The sequence below is a fragment of the Cherax quadricarinatus genome, chromosome 54, assembly GCF_038502225.1.
Source record: "Cherax quadricarinatus isolate ZL_2023a chromosome 54, ASM3850222v1, whole genome shotgun sequence".
NCBI classification, from domain to species: domain Eukaryota; kingdom Metazoa; phylum Arthropoda; class Malacostraca; order Decapoda; family Parastacidae; genus Cherax; species Cherax quadricarinatus.
The window spans coordinates 11,028,056-11,044,888 of record NC_091345.1 but is presented as its reverse complement, the minus strand read 5'-3'; the positions used below and the strand labels follow the sequence as shown (position 1 = coordinate 11,044,888).

Below are 16,833 nucleotides of genomic sequence, written 5' to 3'. Positions count from 1 at the left end.
ACTTGCCCAAATTAAAAGTAATTTCAAATACGTCATATCTTTGTGTTAATAGCCACTTTTTCTGATTCTACTATAATGATGGGAAAGCGCTAAACCCGTAGGGAATATGCAGACCCAAGGGAACAGGTAATGAAGTTTGATCTGAGGATTATTACACTCACATGGAAGAGCTAAACCCGTAGGGATCACACGGCGCCTTGAGGAATGAGAGGCAAACTCGATACAAAGCAGGAGAGGATAGACCCAATTCCTTGGATCAAGAGCCACTCACCAATATATCTCCCTCTCTCTCTCATCTTCCATCAAGATACATGATTTCATTTTCGAAGACAAGTCAAATTATGTCACTACATTATGTCACCCACCAAGTACTCGCTTCATAAATTGAATGTTGGTGAGGGGCTCTTGATTTAGGGAATTGGATCTGTGCTTCAGTTCCCCGAATTAAGCCTGAATGCCTTCCACATCCCCCCCCCAGGCGCTGTATAATCCTCCGGGTTTAGCGCTTCCCCCTTGATAATAATAATAATAATCGCTTCATAAACACTAGGTGACATCTCATGTAGTTGCTGAGACCAAAATCACATATTTCGTTGGATAATGTTAGCACTAAGGTAGCTTATGAATACAAAACATTTTAATTGCTTTATATTTTTTCTTACAGACAGTAGTAGTCTGTGCCACCACAACGAAAATAAGAAGGCCTTGAAGAGTCACAGATGAGAAGACTAGTCACAGGTTTCCTGTTCCTGGTGTGGCAGCGGGGAATACATCATCACTTAAATGGTAGAAAATCACACTTATGTGGCCTTAGTGGGTGACTCGTAGCTCAGTGGTAGAAAGTCTGGCTCGCAGTTGATAAGACCTGCGTTCATTTTCCAGGCAAGGCGAAACATATGGGCGATTTTACTTACACTTGATGACCTTGTTCACTTAGGAGTAATTAGGAACTAGGCGGCTGTTGCGATCTACATCCTGGAAAAACAGAACTTTAAAAGAATCCAACAAAAATAAGCAACACTGCTTAACTGTCTCAAGTTATCATTTGTTCATCCTAAGAAAATATTATTTGCGGTGAATATTTGTTTTTATTTTTATCTGAGGGAAGCCCCAAATTCAGAGGTCATACAGCGCCCGAGAAATAGGAAATATTCATTTTTGAGTCAAGGAAGAGAGAGAAGCCCTGTTTCTAAGGTAGAGTCCCCGGCCAACATCAAGGTACCGTAGATAAAAGAATTCTTAACTACGGGACAATCGTCACGTATCTGGTTTGTTTATGGTACCTGGTGTTAAGTAAATGCCTGACGCCAGTTTCAATGCTTCCTTCAAGCAACCCTAGTTCATCTCTCAAGGAATAATAACTCGATTCACTGATCCGCGAAGTTTTCTTGTTTCAATACACCCTCGTTGATTTTATCTAATTAACATCATTTTTTACTGATATGCGTTATATTTATTATCTAACTGAACATATATTAAAACGATACAAAGCTACAAATAACATCTGAAAGTTCTAAGATATTTGATGAATCACAAAGAAACCTTGAGAAGTTCCACGGGCCATTAAGTAAAATAATGAGGATTACTCATGTGATCGAGAAACTTGGTTGATGTTGCTGCCTTCAGGCCAGAGCTGTCTTGCTTGACGAGCTTCCTCGTATGCTTGATGCTGCTGCCTGGAGACCAGAATAGGCTGGCCAGACGTCTGGCTTTAGGCAGGACAATCCTGCTTTTGAGCACTGTCGTCTGTCCTGCGCCACCTCATGCAGGACGTTAATTTGTCCTTTTTGGGGCTTATCTAAAAAGAATTATATAAAATTACCTTACGTATACTAAAACAGCGGGAAATGAAGGTCACAATAACTATTGACTGCACAATCGTCAATATTATTATTATAAGCAAAAAGAAGCTCTAAACCTACAAGGGTCATACAGCACAATCAACAGCCATTGACGATTGTGCAGGTAATTATCAATATTCCTGAGATGGTAACCACAATGAGGAACGCTGTACCTGGAGGATATGCCGAGGGTCAACGCCCCCGGGCCCCAGTCCATGACCAGGCCTCGCGGTGGATCAGGGCCTGATCAACCAGCCTGTTACTATTGCACCACCTGCCGAGTCTTTTGCTTTCGTTAAGTTCTAGAATTTGGTAATTTGCTTTTTGTTAAGTAGTACTAGAATTTGGTAATTTGTTTATTTTGATCATTATAATATAATAAAGTAAAAATGCATATTCATTATATATATATATATATAATATATATATATATATATATATATATATATATATATATATATATATATATATATATATATATATATATTTCTTTTTCTTTCAACACACCGGCCATATCCCACCAAGACAGGGTGGCCCAAAATGAAAAACGAAAGTTTCTCTTTTAAATTCAGTAATTTATACGGGAGAAGGGGTTACTAGCCCCTTGCTCCTGGCATTTTTGTCGCCTTTTACAACACGCATGGCTTACGGAGGAAGAATTCTGTTCCACTTCCCCATGGAGATAAGAGGAAATAAACAAGAACAAGAACTAGAAAGAAAATAGAAGAATACCCAGAGGGGTGTGTATATATATGCTTGTACATGTATGTTTAGTGTGACCTAAGTGCAAGTAGAAGTAGCAAGACATACCTGAAATCTTGCATGTTTATGAGACAGACAAAAGACACCAGCAATCCTACCATCATGTAAAACAATTACAGGTTTTCGTTGTACACTCACTTGGCAGGACGGTAGTACCTCCCTGGGCGCTTGCTGTTTACCAACCTATTACCTAGGTAGTATATATATATATATATATATATATATATATATATATATATATATATATATATATATATATATATATATACATATATATATGTCGTGCCGAATAGGCAGAACTTGCGATCTTGGCTTAAATAGCAACGCTCATCTTGCCATATAGGAAAAGTGAAAATTTGTGTATGCAATAATTTCGCCAAAATCATTCTGAACCTAACGGAAAAAATATATTTCACTGTGTTTGTTTAGTATTTAATTATTGTAAAAAAATCTAAAATATATTTAGTTGGGTTAGGCTAAAATAAATTGCGATTGTTATAATAAGGTTAGGTAAGTTTTCTAAGTTCCTTTTGGTGCAAAATTATAAATTTTTACATCAACATTAATGAAAAAATATATCTTTAAACGTATAAGAGAAAATTTTAGAAAGGACTTAATTTGAAGTGAGTTCTTGCTAATTGACCAGTTTTTACATATTCGGCACGACATATATATATATATATATATATATATATATATATATATATATATATATATATATATATATATATATATATATATATATATATATATATATGCAAAACAACCAATGTGAAAGAGTAGTGAAATTCCAATGTGAGTAGCCACAAAAGCGCTTGGAATTTCACTACTCTTTCACAGTTGTTGTTTTGCATAATTTAAAATCACCTGTTTACTGTGATCTTATTGCATATATATATAGTATAACGATTACCTCCGAATATATGTAAGTGTATTTATGTAGTGCGTTTGTACGTGTATGTTTGGGGGTCTGAAAGGAATAATCTACTTCACAATATTCCTTATGGGAATAAATTCGGTATATATGAACATACTTATGGAGTATATATGTATATATATATATATATTTTTTTTTTTCAACAAGTCGGCCGTCTCCCACCGAGGCAGGGTGACCCAAAAAAGAAAGAAAATCCCCAAAAAGAAAATACTTTCATCATCATTCAACACTTTCACCACACTCGCACATTATCACTGTTTTTGCAGAGGTGCTCAGAATACAACAGTCTAGAAGCATACACATATAAAGATACACAACATATCCCTCCAAACTGCCAATATCCCAAACCCCTCCTTTAAAGTGCAGGCATTGTACTTCCCATTTCCAGGACTCAAGTCCGACTATATGAAAATAACCGGTTTCCCTGAATCCCTTCACTAAATATTACCCTGCTCACACTCCAACAGATCGTCAGGTCCCAAGTACCATTCGTCTCCATTCACTCCTATCTAACACGCTCACGCACGCTTGCTGGAAGTCCAAGCCCCTTGCCCACAAAACCTCCTTTACCCCCTCTCTCCAACCCTTTCGAGGACGACCCCTACCCCGCCTTCCTTCCCCTATAGATTTATATGCTTTCCATGTCATTCTACTTTGATCCATTCTCTCTAAATGACCAAACCACCTCAACAACCCCTCTTCTGCCCTCTGACTAATACTTTTATTAACTCCACACCTTCTCCTAATTTCCACACTCCGAATTTTCTGCATAATATTTACACCACACATTGCCCTTAAACAGGACATCTCCACTGCCTCCAACCGTCTCCTCGCTGCTGCATTTACCACCCAAGCTTCACACCCATATAAGAGTGTTGGTACTACTATACTTTCATACATTCCCTTCTTTGCCTCCATAGATAACGTTTTTTGACTCCACATATACCTCAACGCACCACTCACCTTTTTTCCCTCATAAATTCTATGATTAACCTCATCCTTCATAAATCCATCCGCCGACACGTCAACTCCCAAGTATCTGAAAACATTCACTTCTTCCATACTCCTCCTCCCCAATTTGATATCCAATTTTTCTTTATCTAAATCATTTGACACCCTTATCACCTTACTCTTTTCTATGTTCACTTTCAACTTTCTACCTTTACACACATTCCCAAACTCATCCACTAACCTTTGCAATTTTTCTTTAGAATCTCCCATAAGCACAGTATCATCAGCAAAAAGTAACTGTGTCAATTCCCATTTTATATATATATATATATATATATATATATATATATATATATATATGTATATATATATATATATATATATTATAGGTAGTAGGTTGGTAGACAGCAGCCACCCAGGGAGGTACTACCGTCCTGCCAAGTGAGTGTAAAACGAAAGCCTGTAATTGTTTTACATGATGGTAGGATTGCTGGTGTCCTTTTTTCTGTCTCATGAACATGCAAGATTTCAGGTACGTCTTGCTACTTCTACTTACACTTAGGTCACACTACACATACATGTACAAGCACATATATACACACCCCTCTGGGTTTTCTTCTATTTTCTTTCTAGTTCTTATTCTTGTTTATTTCCTCTTATCTCCATGGGGAAGTGGAACAGAATTCTTCCTCCATAAGCCATGCGTGTTGTAAGAGGCGACTAAAATTCCGGGAGCAAGGGGCTAGTAACCTCTTCTCCTGTATATATTACTAAATGTAAAAGGAGAAACTTTCGTTTTTCCTTTTGGGCCACCCCGCCTCGGTGGGATACGGCCGGTGTGTTGAAAGAAAGAAAGAAATATATATATATATATAAAATATATATATATATATAAAATATATATATATATATATGTATATATAAGTCGGCCGTCTCCCACCGAGGCAGGGTGACTCAAAATGAAAGAAAATCCCCCCCCAAAAAATATTTTCATCATCATTCACCTCACTCACACATAATCACTGTTTTTGCAGAGGTGCCCAGAATACAACAGTTTAGAAGTACTATATACGTATAAAAATACACAACATATCCCTCCAAACTGCCAATATCTCAAACCCCTCCTTTAGAGTGCAGGCATTGTACTTCCCATTTCCAGGACTCAAGTCCGGTTATATAAAATAACCGGTTTCCCTGAATCCCTTCACTAAATATTACTCTGCTCACACTCCAACAGCTTGTCAAGTCCCAAATACCATTTCTCTCCATTCACTCCTAACACGCTCACGCACGCTTGCTGGAAGTCCAAACCCCTTGCCCACAAAACCTCCTTTACCCCCTCCCTCCAACCTTTTCGAGGATGACCCCTACCCCGCCTTCCTTCCCCTACAGATTTATACACTCTCCATGTCATTCTATGATCCATTCTCTCTAAATGACCAAACCACCTCAACAAACCCTCTTCAGCCCTCTGAATAATACTTTTATTAACTCCACACCTTCTCCTAATTTCCACACTCCGAATTTTCTGCATAATATTTACACCACACATTGCCCTTAAACAGGACATCTCCACTGCCTCCAACCGTCTCCTCGCTGCTGCATTTACCACCCAAGCTTCACACCCATATAAAAGTGTTGGTACTACTATACTTTCATACATTCCCTTTTTTGCCTCCATAGATAACGTTTTTTGACTCCACGTATACCTCAACACACCACTCACCTTTTTTCCCTCATCAATTCTATGATTAACCTCATCCTTCATAAATCCATCCGCCGACACGTCAACTCCCAAGTATCTGAAAACATTCACTTCTTCCATACTCCTCCTCCCCAATTTGATATCCAATTTTTCTTTATCTAAATCATTTGACACCCTCATCACCTTACTCTTTTCTATGTTCACTTTCAGCTTTCTACCTTTACACACATTCCCAAACTCATCCACTAACCTTTGCAATTTTTCTTTAGAATCTCCCATAAGCACAGTATCATCAGCAAAAAGTAACTGTGTCAATTCCCATTTTGAATTTGATTCCCCAAAATTTAATCCCACCCCTCTCCCGAACACCCTAGCATTTACTTCCTTTACAACCCCATCTATAAATATATTAAACAACCATGGTGACATTACACATCCCTGTCTAAGACCTACTTTTACCGGGAAATAGTCTCCCTCTCTTCTACACACCCTAACCTGAGCCTCACTATCCTCATAAAAACTCTTTACAGCATTTAATAACTTACCACCTATTCCATATACTTGCAACATCTGCCACATTGCTCCTCTATCCACTCTATCATATGCCTTTTCTAAATCCATAAATGCAATAAAAACTTCCCTACCTTTATCTAAATACTGTTCACATATATGCTTCAATGTAAACACTTGATCTACACATCCCCTACCCACTCTGAAACTTCCTTGCTCATCCGCAATCCTACATTCTGTCTTACCTCTAATTCTTTCAATTATAACCCTACCGTACACTTTTCCTGGTATACTCAGTAAGCTTATTCCTCTATAATTTTTACAGTCTCTTTTGTCCCCTTTCCCTTTATATAAAGGGACTATACATGCTCTCCACCAATCCCTAGGTACCTTCCCCTCTTTCATACATTTATTGAACAAAAGTACCAACCACTCCAACACTATATCCCCCCCTGCTTTTAACATTTCTGTCATGATCCCATCAGTTCCAGCTGCTTTACCCCCTTTCATTTTACGTAATGCCTCATGTACCTCCCCCACACTTACATTCTGCTCTTCTTCACTCCTAAAAGATGGTATACCTCCCTGACCAGTGCATGAAATTACTGCCTCTGTTTCTTCCTTAACATTTAAAAGTTCCTCAAAATATTCTCGCCATCTACCTAATACCTCCATCTCCCCATCTACTAACTCCCCTACTCTGTTTTTAACTGACAAATCCATATTTTCCCTTGGCTTTCTTAACTTGTTTAACTCACTCCAAAATTTTTTCTTATTTTCATTAAAATTTCTTGACAGTGCCTCTCCCACTCTATCATCTGCTCTCCTTTTGCACTCTCTCACCACTCTCTTTACCTTTCTTTTACTCTCCATATATTCTGCTCTTCTTATAACACTTCTGCTTTGTAAAAACCTCTCATAAGCTACCTTTTTCTCTTTTATCACACCCTTTACTTCATCATTCCACCAATCACTCCTCTTTCCTCCTGCACCCACCCTCCTATAACCACAAACTTCTGCCCCACATTCTAATACTGCATTTTTAAAACTATTCCAACCCTCTTCAACCCCCCCATTACTCATCTTTGCACTATCCCACCTTTCTGCCAATAGTCGCTTATATCTCACCCGAACTTCCTCCTCCCTTAGTTTATACACTTTCACCTCCCTCTTACTTGTTGTTGTCAACTTCCTCTTTTCCCATCTACCTCTTACTCTAACTGTAGCTACAACTAAATAATGATCTGATATATCAGTTGCCCCTCTATAAACATGTACATCCTGGAGCCTACCCATCAACCTTTTATCCACCAATACATAATCTAATAAACTACTTTCATTATGTGCTACATCATACCTTGTATATTTATTTATCCTCTTTTTCATAAAATATGTATTACTTATTACCAAATTTCTTTCTACACATAGCTCAATTAAAGGCTCCCCATTTACATTTACCCCTGGCACCCCAAATTTACCTATTACTCCCTCCATAACATTTTTACCCACTTTAGCATTGAAATCCCCAACCACCATTACTCTCACACTTGATTCAAAACTCCCCACGCATTCACTCAACATTTCCCAAAATCTCTCTCTCTCCTCTACACTTCTCTCTTCTCCAGGTGCATACACGCTTATTATAACCCACTTTTCACATCCAATCTTTATTTTACTCCACATAATCCTTGAATTAATACATTTATAGTCCCTCTTTTCCTGCCATAGCTTATCCTTCAACATTATTGCTACTCCTTCTTTAGCTCTAACTCTATTTGAAACCCCTGACCTAATCCCATTTATTCCTCTCCACTGAAACTCTCCCACCCCCTTAAGCTTTGTTTCACTTAAAGCCAGGACATCCAGCTTCTTCTCATTCATAACATCCACAATCATCTCTTTCTTATCATTTGCACAACATCCACGCACATTCAGACTTCCCACTTTGACAATTTTCTTCTTCTTATTCTTTTTAGTAATCTTTACAGGAAAAGGGGTTACTAGCCCATTGTTCCCGGCATTTTAGTTGACTTTTACAACACGCATGGCTTACGGAGGAAAGATTCTTATTCCACTTCCCCATGGATATAAAAGGAAAATTAATAAGACCAAGAACTATTAAGATAAAATCAAAGAAAACTCAGATGAGTGTGTATAAATAAATGTGTATATGTATGTGTAGTGTGACCTAAGTGTAAGTAGAAATAGCAAGACATGCCTGTAATCTTGCATATTTATGAGACAGACAAAAGACATCAGCAATCCTACCATCATGTAAAACAAACACAGGCTTTCGTTTTACACTCACTTGGCAGGACGGTAGTACCTCCCTGGGTGGTTGCTGTCTACCAACCTATATAAATATATATATATATATAATTGAAAGAATTAGAGGTAAGACAGAATGTAGGATTGCGGATGAGCAGGGAGGCTTCAGAGTGGGTAGGGGATGTTTAGATCAAGTGTTTACATTGAAGCCTATATGTGAACAGTATTTAGATAAAGGTAGGGAAGTTTTTATTGCATTTATGGATTTAGAAAAGGCATATGATAGAGTGGATAGAGGAGCAATGTGGCAGATGTTGCAAGTATATGGAATAGGTGGTAAGTTACAAAATGCTGTAAAGAGCTTTTATGAGGATAGTGAGGCTCAGGTTAGGGTGTGTAGAAGAGAGGGAGAATACTTCCCGGTAAAAGTAGGTCTTAGACAGGGATGTGTAATGTCACCATGGTTGTTTAATATATTTATAGATGGGGTTGTAAAAGAAGTAAATGCTAGGGTGTTCGGGAGAGGGGTGGGATTAAATTATGGGGAATCAAATTCAAAATGGGAATTGACACAGTTACTTTTTGCTGATGATACTGTGCTTATGGGAGATTCTAAAGAAAAATTGCAAAGGTTAGTGGATGAGTTTGAGAATGTGTGTAATGGTAGAAAGTTGAAAGTGAACATAGAAAAGAGTAAGGTGATGAGGGTATCAAATGATTTAGATAAAGAAAAATTGGATATCAAATTGGGGAGGAGGAGTATGGAAGAAGTGAATGTTTTCAGATAATTGGGAGTTGACGTGTCGGCGGATGGATTTATGAGGGATGAGGTTAATCATAGAATTGATGAGGGAAAAAAGGTGAGTGGTGCGTTGAGGTATATGTGGAGTCAAAAAACGTTATCTATGGAGGCAAAGAAGGGAATGTATGAAAGTATAGTAGTACCAACACTCTTTTATGGATGTGAAGCTTGGGTGGTAAATGCAGCAGCGAGGAGATGGTTGGAGGCAGTGGAGATGTCCTGTCTAAGGGCAATGTGTGGTGTAAATATTATGCAGAAAATTCGGAGTGTGGAAATTAGGAGGTGTGGAGTTAATAAAAGCATTAGTCAGAGGGCAGAAGAGGGGTTGTTGAGGTGGTTTGGTCATTTAGAGAGAATGGATCAAAGTAGAATGACATGAAAAGCATATAAATCTATAGGGGAAGGAAGGAGGGGTAGGGGTTGTCCTCGAAAGGGTTGGAAAGAGGGGGTAAAGGAGGTTTTGTGGGCTAGGGGCTTGGACTTCCAGCAAGCGTGCATGAGCGTGTCAGATAGAAGTGAATGGAGGCGAATGATACTTGGAACCTGACGATCTGTTGGAGTGTGAGCAGGGTAATATTTAGTGAAGGGATTCAGGGAAACCGGTTATGTTCATATAGTCGGACTTGAGTCCTGGAAATGGGAAGTACAATGCCTGCACTTTAAAGGAGGGGTTTGGGATATTGGCAGTTTGGAGGGATATGTTGTGTATCTTTATACGTGTATATGCTTCTAAGCTGTTGTATTCTGAGCACCTCTGCAAAAGCAGTGATAATGCGTGAGTGTGGTGAAAGTGTTGAATGATGATGAAAGTATTTTCTTTTTGGGGATTTTCTTTCTTTTTTGCGTCACCCTGCCTCGGTGGGAGACGGCCAACTTGGTGTAAAAAAAAATATATATATATCTACATGTATATATATATATATATATCTATATATATATATATATATATATATATATATATATATATATATATATATATATATATATTTCAACAAGTTGGCCGTCTCCCACCGAGGCAGGGTGACGCAAAAAAGAAAGAAAATCCCCAAAAAGAAAATACTTTCATCATATTGGGAAGATGGAGGGAATATTTTGAGGAATTGTTAAATGTTGATGAAAATAGGGAAGCTGTGATTTCGTGTATAGGGCAAGGAGGAATAACATCTTGTAGGAGTGAGGAAGAGCCAGTTGTGAGTGTGGGGGAAGTTCGTGAGGCAGTAGGTAAAATGAAAGGGGGTAAGGCAGCTGGGATTGATGGGATAAAGATAGAAATGTTAAAAGCAGGTGGGGATATAGTTTTGGAGTGGTTGGTGCAATTATTTAATAAATGTATGGAAGAGGGTAAGGTACCTAGGGATTGGCAGAGAGCATGCATAGTTCCTTTGTATAAAGGCAAAGGGGATAAAAGAGAGTGCAAAAATTACAGGGGAATAAGTCTGTTGAGTATACCTGGTAAAGTGTATGGTAGAGTTATAATTGAAAGAATTAAGAGTAAGACGGAAAATAGGATAGCAGATGAACAAGGAGGCTTTAGGAAAGGTAGGGGGTGTGTGGACCAGGTGTTTACAGTGAAACATATAAGTGAACAGTATTTAGATAAGGCTAAAGAGGTCTTTGTGGCATTTATGGATTTGGAAAAGGCGTATGACAGGGTGGATAAGGGGGCAATGTGGCAGATGTTGCAAGTGTATGGTGTAGGAGGTAGGTTACTGAAAGCAGTGAAGAGTTTTTACGAGGATAGTGAGGCTCAAGTTAGAGTATGTAGGAAAGAGGGAAATTTTTTCCCAGTAAAAGTAGGCCTTAGACAAGGATGTGTGATGTCACCGTGGTTGTTTAATATATTTATAGATGGGGTTGTAAGTGAAGTAAATGCGAGGGTCTTGGCAAGAGGCGTGGAGTTAAAATATAAAGAATCACACACAAAGTGGGAGTTGTCACAGCTGCTCTTTGCTGATGACGCTGTGCTCTTGGGAGATTCTGAAGAGAAGTTGCAGAGATTGGTGGATGAATTTGGTAGGGTGTGCAAAAGAAGAAAATTAAAGGTGAATACAGGAAAGAGTAAGGTTATGAGGATAACAAAAAGATTAGGTGATGAAAGATTGAATATCAGATTGGAGGGAGAGAGTATGGAGGAGGTGAACGTATTCAGATATTTGGGAGTGGACGTGTCAGCAGATGGGTCTATGAAAGATGAGGTGAATCATAGAATTGATGAGGGAAAAAGAGTGAGTGGTGCACTTAGGAGTCTGTGGAGACAAAGAACTTTGTCCTTGGAGGCAAAGAGGGGAATGTATGAGAGTATAGTTTTACCAACGCTCTTATATGGGTGTGAAGCATGGGTGATGAATGTTGCAGCGAGGAGAAGGCTGGAGGCAGTGGAGATGTCATGTCTGAGGGCAATGTGTGGTGTGAATATAATGCAGAGAATTCGTAGTTTGGAAGTTAGGAGGAGGTGCGGGATTACCAAAACTGTTGTCCACAGGGCTGAGGAAGGGTTGTTGAGGTGGTTCGGACATGTAGAGAGAATGGAGCGAAACAGAATGACTTCAAGAGTGTATCAGTCTGTAGTGGAAGGAAGGCGGGGTAGGGGTCGGCCTAGGAAAGGTTGGAGGGAGGGGGTAAAGGAGGTTTTGTGTGCGAGGGGCTTGGACTTCCAGCAGGCATGCGTGAGCGTGTTTGATAGGAGTGAATGGATACAAATGGTTTTTAATACTTGACGTGCTGTTGGAGTGTGAGCAAAGTAACATTTATGAAGGGATTCAGGGAAACCGGCAGGCCGGACTTGAGTCCTGGAGATGGGAAGTACAGTGCCTGCACTCTGAAGGAGGGGTGTTAATGTTGCAGTTTAAAAACTGTAGTGTAAAGCACCCTTCTGGCAAGACAGTGATGGAGTGAATGATGGTGAAAGTTTTTCTTTTTCGGGCCACCCTGCCTTGGTGGGAATCGGCCAGTGTGATAATAAAAAAAAAAATAGTTATATATATATATATATATATATATATATATATATATATATATATATATATATATATATATATATATATATATATATATATATATATGTATATATATATATATTATATATAAATATATATTCTTTCTTTCTTTCAACATACCAGCCGTATCCCACCGAGGCAGGGTGGCCCAAAAGAAAAAACTAAAGTTTCTCTTTTTAAATTTAGTAATATATACAGGAGAAGGGGTTACTAGCCCCTTGCTCCCGGCATTTTAGTCGCCTCTTACAACACGCATGGCTTACGGAGGAAGAATTCTGTTCCACTTCCCCATGGAGGTAAGAGGAAATAAACAAGAACAAGAACTAGAAAGAAAATAGAAGAAAACCCAGAGGGGTGTGTGTGTGTATATATATGCTTGTACATGTATGTGTAGTGTGACCTAAATGCAAGTAGAAGTAGCAAGACATACCTGAAATCTTGCATGTTTATGAGACAGACAAAAGACACCAGCAATCCTACCATCATGTAAAACAATTACAGGCTTTCGTTGTACACTCACTTGGCAGGACGGTAGTACCTCCCTGGGTGGTTGCTGTTTACCAACCTACTACCTAGATAAATATATATATATATAGTATACCTAGATAGTAGGTTGGTAGACAGCAATACTACCGTCCTGCCAAGTGAGTGTAAAACGAAAGCCTGTAATTGTTTTACATGATGGTAGGATTGCTGGTGTCCTTTTTTCTGTCTCATGAACATGCAAGATTTCAGGTATGTCTTGCTACTTCTACTTACACTTAGGTCACACTACATATACATATACAAGCATATACGTATACACATACGCCTCTGGGTTTTCTTCTATTTCCTTTCTACTTCTTATTCTTGTTTATTTCCTCTTATCTCCATGGGGAAGTGGAACAGAATTCTTCCTCCGTAAGCCATGCGTGTTGTAAGAGGCGACTAAAATGCCAGAAGCAAGGAGGTAATAACCTCTTCACCTGTATATACTACTAAATGTAAAAGGAGAAACTTTCGTTTTTCCTTTTGGGCCACCCCCGCCTCGGTGGGATACGGCCGGTGTGTTGAAAGAAAGATATATATATATATATATATATATATATATATATATATATATATATATATATATATATATATATATATATATATATATATATATATATATATACAGTGGACCCCCGCATAACGATGGCATCACATAGCGATTTTTCCGCATACCGATTACTTTTATCGCAAAATTTTTGCCGCGCATACCGATTAAAAACCCGGTTACCGATTTTCGTCCGAGACGCGTCCAATGTGCCCTCACATGTGCCGGCCGTCCCATTGTTTACCAGCCAGCCTCCGCGGTAACATCCAAGCATACACTCGGAATATTTCGTATTATTACAGTGTTTTCGGTGCTGTTTCTGGAAAATAAGTGACCATGGGCCCCAAGAAAGCTTCTAGTGCCAACCCTGTGGTAAAAAGGGTGAGAATTAGTATGGAAATTAAGAAAGATTTTGAAGGGTTTGGGGCTAACCCTGAGAAGCCTATGCCAGTTGTGGAATCCATTGTGCCTACTTCAAAGATTAAGGAAATGTGTGCACAGTGGGTTGAACTGCAAACCTTTATAGATGAAAATCACCCTGACACAGCTGTTGCAAGCCGTGCTGGTGACTATTTCAATGACAATGTTATGGCCCATTTTAGGAAAGTCTTGAAGGAACGGGAGGTACAGAGCTCTATGGACAGATTTGTTGTGCGACAGAGGTCCAGTGACTCTCAAGCTGGTCCTAGTGGCATTAAAAGAAGAAGGGAAGTAACCCCAGAAAAGGACTTGCTACCTCAAGTCCTAATGGAAGGGGATTCCCCTTCTAAACAGTAAGAAGATAATGCTCTCCCCTCCTCCCATCCCATCAATCATCACCAGATCTTCAATAAAAGTAAGTGTCATGTAATTGTGCATGCCTTTTTCAGTTTGTGTGTATTAAAATTAACATTTCATGTGGTAAAAAAAAATTTTTTTCATACTTTTGGGCGTCTTGCACGGATTAATTTTATTTCCATTATTTCTTATGGGGAAAATTCATTCGCATAACGATTATTTCGCATAACGATGAGCCCTCTTGCACGGATTAAAATCGTTAACCGGGGGTCCACTGTATATATATTTTTTTTTATTATCACCCTGGCCGATTCCCACCAAGGCAGGGTGGCCCGAAAAAGAAAAACTTTCACCATCATTCACTCCATCACTGTCTTGCCAGAAGGGTGCTTTACACTACAGTTTTTAAACTGCAACATTAACACCCCTCCTTCAGAGTGCAGGCACTGTACTTCCCATCTCCAGGACTCAAGTCCGGCCTGCCGGTTTCCCTGGACCCCTTCATAAATGTTACTTTGCTCACACTCCAACAGCACGTCAAGTATTAAAAACCATTTGTCTCCATTCACTCCTATCAAACACGCTCACACATGCCTGCTGGAAGTCCAAGCCCCTCACACACAAAACCTTCTTTACCCCCTCTCTCCAACCTTTCCTAGGCCAACCTCTACCCCGCCATCCTTCCACTACAGACTGATACACTCTTGAAGTCATTCTGTTTCGCTCCATTCTCTCTACATGTCCGAACCACCTCAACAACCCTTCCTCAGTCCTCTGGACAACAGTTTTGGTAATCCCGCACCTCCTCCTAACTTCCAAACTACGAATTCTCTGCATTATATTCACACCACACATTGCCCTCAGACATGACATCTCCACTGCCTCCAGCCTTCTCCTCGCTGCAACATTCATCACCCATGCTTCACACCCATATAAGAGCGTTGGTAAAACTATACTCTCATACATTCCCCTCTTTGCCTCCAAGGACAAAGTTCTTTGTCTCCACAGACTCCTAAGTGCACCACTCACTCTTTTCCCCTCATCAATTCTATGATTCACCTCATCTTTCACAGACCCATCCGCTGACACGTCCACTCCCAAATATCTGAATACATTCACCTCCTCCATACTCTCTCCCTCCAATCTGATATTCAATCTTTCATCACCTAATCTTTTTGTTATCCTCATAACCTTACTCTTTCCTGTATTCACCTTTAATTTTCTTCTTTTGCACACCCTACCAAATTCATCCACCAATCTCTGCAACTTCTCTTCAGAATCTCCCAAGAGCACAGTGTCATCAGCAAAGAGCAGCTGTGACAACTCCCACTTTGTGTGTGATTCTTTATCTTTTAACTCCACGCCTCTTGCCAAGACCCTCGCATTTACTTCTCTTACAACCCCATCTATAAATATATTAAACAACCACGGTGACATCACACATCCTTGTCTAAGGCCTACTTTTACTGGGAAATAATTTCCCTCTTTCCTACATACTCTAACTTGAGCCTCACTATCCTCGTAAAAACTCTTCACTGCTTTCAGTAACCTACCTCCTACACCATACACTTGCAACATCTGCCACATTGCCCCCCTATCCACCCTGTCATACGCCTTTTCCAAATCCATAAATGCCACAAAGACCTCTTTAGCCTTATCTAAATACTGTTCACTTATATGTTTCACTGTAAACACCTGGTCCACACACCCCCTACCTTTCCTAAAGCCTCCTTGTTCATCTGCTATCCTATTCTCAGTCTTACTCTTAATTCTTTCAATAATAACTCTACCATACACTTTACCAGGTATACTCAGCACTTTTGCACTCTCTTTTATCCCCTTTGCCTTTATACAAAGGAACTATGCATGCTCTCTGCCAATCCCTAGGTACCTTACCCTCTTCCATACATTTATTAAATAATTGCACCAACCACTCCAAAACTATATCCCCACTTGCTTTTAACATTTCTATCTTTATCCCATCAATCCCGGCTGCCTTACCCCCTTTCATTTTACCTACTGCCTCACGAACTTCCCCCACACTCACAACTGGCTCTTCCTCACTCCTACAAGATGTTATTCCTCCTTGTCCTATACACGAAATCACAGTTTCCCTATCTTCATCAACATTTAACAATTCCTCAAAATATTCCCTCCATCTTCAAAATTTGTTGATAACATCTCACCCACTCTCTCATTTGCTCTCTTT

At 39.3% G+C, this 16,833-nt stretch overlaps 1 long non-coding RNA gene across 1 annotated transcript; it reads right to left on the bottom strand.

Moving 5' to 3' along the window:
- Positions 1–539: 539 nt before the first annotated feature.
- LOC138854288 (uncharacterized) lies at positions 540–2,129 on the bottom strand. Its single transcript, XR_011393480.1, has 3 exons — positions 2,015–2,129; positions 1,587–1,798; positions 540–975 (listed from the first exon to the last, which is right to left on the bottom strand). It is a non-coding gene; the product is annotated as an uncharacterized lncRNA (long non-coding RNA).
- Between the last annotated feature and the right edge of the window lie 14,704 nt (positions 2,130–16,833).